The sequence below is a fragment of the Gavia stellata genome, chromosome 28 (assembly GCF_030936135.1).
Source record: "Gavia stellata isolate bGavSte3 chromosome 28, bGavSte3.hap2, whole genome shotgun sequence".
In the NCBI taxonomy this organism is placed as follows: domain Eukaryota; kingdom Metazoa; phylum Chordata; class Aves; order Gaviiformes; family Gaviidae; genus Gavia; species Gavia stellata.
The window spans coordinates 3,367,026-3,373,258 of record NC_082621.1 but is presented as its reverse complement, the minus strand read 5'-3'; positions in this window follow the sequence as shown (position 1 = coordinate 3,373,258).

Below are 6,233 nucleotides of genomic sequence, written 5' to 3'. Positions count from 1 at the left end.
CTTCGCCACCGCCCGGGAGCGGGGCCAGGGCTGATTGACGGAGGCAGCGGGGCTGGCCTGGCTGGGGGGGCCCGCCTGGGGGGGTCCCCCCGGGGACATGGGGGGGACCCCGCCACGGCCACCTCCTGCCACCAAGGCCCCGTGGCACCCAGGCCCTCTGGCACGCGGGGAGGAGCGGGGCTGCCCAGGGTGCACCCGTGTCCCCTGGGGGGGTCCGGTGGGGTGTCCGTCCTGGTGCCCCCACTCATGGGTGGGCTTGTCCTGGTGCCACCCCACTCGTGGGTGGTGGGACGGCATCTGGGGCACGGGACGGGGCACAGTGGGGCACGGAGGGGTGGGGGGACACTTGGGGACAGCAGGCAGCCTGCCAGCACCGCTGCCCCGCACACGCGTGTGCCCTTGGGTGGCAGCGAGACAGGAGCACGCGTGTGGACATGCGTGTGCGTGCACGGGGGGGTGCAGGGGGACGGTGTCCCTTGGCGGGACGAAGCGGAGGGTGCTGGGATACTGGAGGGCTGGCGATGGCGGGGGGCCAGGCCCTGTGGTGGGGTTCGGGAGGGGGGGCGGGATGGCGGCGGCGGAAGGGGAAGGGGGTGGCCGTGGGGTGGCCGTCACGCCGCGTCACGTCACGTCACGTCTCGTCACGCCGCGTCACGCACAAAGGGCCGGGAGGCTGTGTTCCGAGACGTGGGGCATCTGCAGGGTCCTGGCGCCCGCGCGCTTCCCGGCCTGGGGGAGCAGGGGTGCCCCCCACCCTAACCCCCAGCCCCTTGGGGTGCTCATCCCGCAGCAGGGACCCCCAGCACGGCCCCGGGCTGCTGGCTCTGTCCCCCCCCTCCCCGGTGCCCAGCGGGAAGACAGCAAACCCCCAAATAACCCCCCAAAATATCACCCGGCAGGTGCCCCTGCCCCGGGGACCCCTGCCTCAGTTTCCCCTCCTGCCACCCCTGGGTGGAGGCGTCAGGGGGGGACGTGCTGCACCCCAGGGCTGGATTTATGGGGACAGAAAGTAAAGAGGGGCCCTGTGGGGACACCGTGGGACACCTCGAGATGGGGGGGCTTTGGGTATGGGTGTGTGGGGGTCCCCAGGGATGGGAGCATGGGGACACGTGGACAAAACTGGGGGGACAGAGGGACAGGAGCAGGGGGACATGGGGACAGAGCTGGGGGGGGGCGCAGGGATGGGATGGGGGGATGTGGGTACACACTCGGGGGGATACGGGGATAAGATGGGGGGTGTGGGTGCAAACTTGGGGGGGATATGGGGACAGGATGGGGGGACACAGGTACAGGATGGGGGGATGTGGGTACAAACAAGGGGGGATACGGGGGTGGGATGGGGGGACAGGGGTACAAAATTAGGGGAATGTGGGGACAGCATGGGGGGGTGTCGGGGCAGATCCAGGGGATGTGGGTACAGAACTGGGGGGTACAGGGACAGGTATGAGGGGACATAAGAACCAGCATGGGGGGCCACGGGGACAAAATGGGGGGGGGACAGGGGAGGAAGCAGACAGGCGTGGTGGGGGTCAGAGCTGGGGGGCGATGTGGGGACAGAGCTGGGGGGCGACGTGGGGACAGAGCTGGGGGGGTGACAACACCGGACAAGCCAGGGGACAAGCACTGAACAGCGTGGATGCCGGGGGGGGGTGACGTGCCAGAGGGAGGGGACCCCCCTGCGGGTGCGGGGAAGGGACCGTGGGGCATCTCGGCGGCAGATGGGGGTCTCGGGGGGTCCCCACCGCTGGGCCGAGGCGATGGCGGTGGCGAGGCCGAAGCGTGGCGGCGAGGAAGAGGAAGAGCGAGCGCGCCGCTAAGACCCAGAGGGCTCTGCGGGCAGCGGGGCGGGCAGATCGCAGGCAGCAGCGGCTCCATCACCAGCCACAGAGAAAGGGGAAGAGGAGGAGAAGGGAGGAAGGAAGGAGGGCCGGGGCCGAGGGGGCCCCCCGGGATGGACATGGCCTGACCAGGCCCCGCAGCCCCCCGCGGGCCGGTGCAGGTGTGCCGGCGGTGGCCCCCCCCCGGGCGGCATCCCCTTCCCCATGCCGCTGTAGCCGGCGAGGGGCCGCGGCGCGACCGGGGGGAGCGGCGGCGGCGGCGGCGGCGGTGGTGGCGGTGGCGGCAGCGGCGGCGGGCGATGCGGCGCAGCGGCCCGGTGGCGGCATGTTGAGGACGGAGGCAGGCGGCGGGGCGGCCGCCGGCGGGGGGTCCCCCTCCGGCGGGGCGACGGGCGGCGGGGGTCTCCGGAGCGCGTCCCCCCACCGTAACGCCTACGAGGCCACCATCCAGGCCCTGGCGCCCACAAAGGAGGCCGATGGCGAAGACGGCAAGAAAAGCCGGGGTAAGAAGTATGGCTCCAACGTTCACCGTATCAAGAACATGTTCCTGCAGATGGGGACGGCGCCCGGCCCCGAGGGCGCCTGCGACCTGGCCAAGGCCAAGGAGAAGCCCGTCCGCCTCTCCTTGCCCCGGGCCGGCAGCCTCAGCGAGAGCATGGACCAGGGCAACCTCCTCAAGCTGGGCACCAGCGTCTCGGAGAGGGTCAGCCGCTTCGACTCCAAACCCGACAAACCCTTCTCCAAGCTGCAGGAGACCCGTAAGATCTTCGAGAGGAGCCCGCAGGAGAAGGCCACCACCACCAAGCTCTTGCTACGTAAGGAACGAGCCGGTTTCCAGGACCGTAAGCTGGACGTGGTGGTGAGGTTCAACGGCAGCACCGAGTCCTTGGACAAGCTGGACACCGAAGCCGTCTCGCCCACCGTCAGCCAGCTCAGCGCCGTCTTCGAGAAGGCCGACCTCCGTAACAACCTCCACAAGGCTCCGGGGCGAGCGGGAGGACCGCTCAACGCCAAGGTGGTGGGCAAGCGACCTCGGGTCTTCTTGCCGAGCCCGGAGGCTGGACGGTCGGGTGATGGCCACGCCGCCCCAGCCCGTGCCCGTCCGCCGGAGGAGGAGAAGGCAGCGGGGAAGACCAGCCGGCCGGCGGAGAAGGAGACAACGGCCCCGCGGGTGCAGGAGGTCTGCAAGATCAAGCCGGTGGAGGTGGAGGAGAGCGGTGAGGCCGAGGAGGAGGAGGAGGAGGAGGAGGCGACGGTGGCGGGTGAGCCGGTGCCTGCGCCCCAACCGGCCAAGGAGGCCGATGGTCCGGCGCCCACCGCCCCCCGGCTAGAAGGGGGCTCAGGAGCTGCCACGGGCGAGGAGGGCGTCAAGGGCGAGCGGGCGGAGGAGGGCGATGCCTACGAGGAGGCCAAGAAGGAGGACTTCTCCGAGGCGGACCTGGTGGACATAAGTGCCTACAGCGGGCTCGGGGAGGACTCGGGGGGCAGCGGGCTGGAGGAGGAGGAGGAGGCCGAAGGTCTGTACGAGCCCGAGTCGGGCTGCGTGGAGATCCCCGGGTTGTCTGAGGAAGAGGAGCCCGTCCCCAACCGCAAGATCCAGTTCAGCACGGCCCCCATCCAGGTGAGACCGCCTGGGGATGGCGGGGGGCAGCTGCGGGTGGGGGGGCACCCCGGGGTGGGTGGCAGCTGCGGGTGGGGGGGCACCCCAGGGTGAGGAATAGCCCGGGGTGGGGTGTGACCCCCCCAAAAATACCCCACACCTTTGAAGGGGCTGGTGCCGGGGACAGGGATGTGGGGTGGGGCTCTGTGCCCCTCTGCCCCCCCCAGCCATGGGGCATGGCATCCCGCTTGGCCATGCCCTTGCGCTGGGGGAAGGAGGGCGGCTGCCTGGGCCTGGCTAACGAGCCGGCTAACGAAGCGCCCTGCCCTGGCACGGCCTGGCCCCCCCACCGCCAGCGAGGGGCCACCCTGGGGCCGGTGTGACGGGAGGGGTGGCACTGGGGACCCGCCGGGGTGGGCTGTGCACAGCACCCAGCGCCATCCCGCCGCTGTGCCCGGGACAGGCCAAGACCCACCCCATATTTTGGGTGGGGATGCCTGAAATATCCGGGTGCGGGGTGCTGGGTGCGGCAGCCGCACCACCACCCTCTGTCCTCGGTCCCCGGGGGTCCCTCGGTGCCGGGGCTCCTCCTAAACCGGGGCTCTCAGGGATGAAGTGGCCGGGGGGGGCGGATTTGCCCCCGCCATGAGCCCAGCCTGGTGCCCAGGACCGTTTCGGGAAGTGGAGGAAGGGGAAGTGTCTCAGCGGCATGGCCGGGCAGCGGGGACAGCATCACCCATTGCCCCCATTCCCGCGCGGGGACCCTGGCTGGGTTTGGGGTCCCCGTCTCGGATGCTCTCCCAGTGATGGGGTGGGGGGGGAGAAGGGGCCGTGCAGCTATTTCGGGGTGTTCTCTCCTGCTCGAATCCCCCCGACCAGAGGAGCAGCGATTGCTTTGTGCCGGAACTGGGTTATTTTTAGAGCCCCGGCCTATATTCTGGCTCTGAGTCAGAGCGGGTGGGTGGCCCCACCTGGGACAGGGGGACCGCCGTGGCCCGGGCAGGGGACAGTGGTGACAGCGTGCCGGGTGGCTGCACGCTGGGGGGGATCTTGGTCCTGTGGGAACCAGCCAGCCCGGCCCTGGGAAGGGTGTCCCCGCCATGGATGGGCAGCCGGGGTTTTTGGGGTGCTCTGCTCCCCCCCAGCACAGCCTTTAGCCTCTCGCTTTTACCCATGTCCCACCTCAGGGTGATGGTGGGGGTCCCACGTGCGCAGGTGGGGAGGGGACCCAGGTGTCTGAGCACCCCGGCTCTCCCCTCGGTGCATGGGTGATGCTGAGCCCCCCAAACCCTCTGTAGGGGTTGGGGCCAGGAGGGCTGGGGACCCCCACCCAGCCCCAGCACGGGCCCCAAAGCAGGCACCCCGTGCCCGGGGATGGGGGCACGCACCGCCAGCCCCTTCCCCTGGGCATGTGCCGGCTCCGGCTGCTTCTCCCTTGGAACCTGCTCCAGGGTGCTGGCACATCCGAAATCCCCCAGGAGCCGGGGATGGGGACGGGGGCACAGCGGGGCAAGCCCGGATGTGTGCCCATAGCTGTGGGCTCGGGTGCCTGCAGCCCCCCGGGAACCACATGTGGACCGGGGAACGGAGGCATGTCCCCTGCCCTGCTCGTCCCTGGCACCCCTGGGTGCCACCCGGGTGGGTCCTGCCCATCTGTGGGTGTCACCGGGCTTTGTGCGATGGCCCTTGACACTCATCCCTAATACCCTTTGTTGGGAGGCTTTAGCCCTGCGGTGTTATCCCTAATCCACTCGCCCCGGCAGCATCGCTGGGCCGGGGCCCCTCTGGGGACATCTGCCAGGCTCAGCGCCCAGCCAGCCCGTCCCCGTCCGGAGAGGGGTGCCGGCAGCCTCCTGGGGTGCAGGGACATGGCACCGCACTCCCTCTGGCTCCGGGCTGGGGACATCATCCTGGTGGCACATCCAACCTCGCCCGGGAGCACACCGGTGCCCGGCATGGGGGCACCCAGCCCCGGGGTGAGCATGGGGGTGCCCCCAGCCCCTCCTGAGCTGGTGTGGGAGGATTTGGGGCTGCCCCACGCCAGCGGTCAGCGTCCCCAGGGATTTATCGCATTAGAGGACCTCTCTGTCCCCAGACCCGCAGGAGGACGGGGGCAGCCCCAGCCCTGTGGTTGACCCCTCCTCGGTGCCCAAGCACCCTGCAAGCGAAGCCCGACGGGGAGAGGTGGGCACGGGGGGGGACGGAGACCCGGGGATGGGGCTGACCCATGGACTGCCAAAGCCCGCAGTGTCCTTGGTGTTCCCTGTGCCCACACAGCCCTCCAGGACAGCACATGGAGGCAGAGGCTGAACCTGCCGGGTGGAAACCCAGGGGAATAAACCAACCCCAAACTTACGGTGGGATTTACCTCTCCGGGGCCTGATGGTGGGTTTGGGTCCCTGGGCTCTGGGCTGGCAGCCCCAGCTTGCCCAGGAGGTGCCCAGGCAGGGGTGAGGTGCAGGGAAGGACTGAGGAGGTGAGGCAGCCGTGAGGGGAGAGCCCTTCCCTGCTCCCGTGGGGCAGTTTGGACCGTGGGAAGGTGGTGGGCTGAGAGCTGGGGAGTCCCTGCCTGGGGAACAGGGAGGATGGGGGGAGCAGGGGGGGAACAAGCCAGTTCTGCCCTCCCCAAACTGTGTGACTCAGAGCAGCCAGTGCTTGTACATCCCATCCATCCATCCTTCCATCCATCCATCCATCCTTCCATCCATCCATCCATCCTTCCATCCTTCCATCCATCCTTCCAGCCTTCCATCCTTCCATCCTTCCATCCGTGCCTCCATCCATACATCCATCCA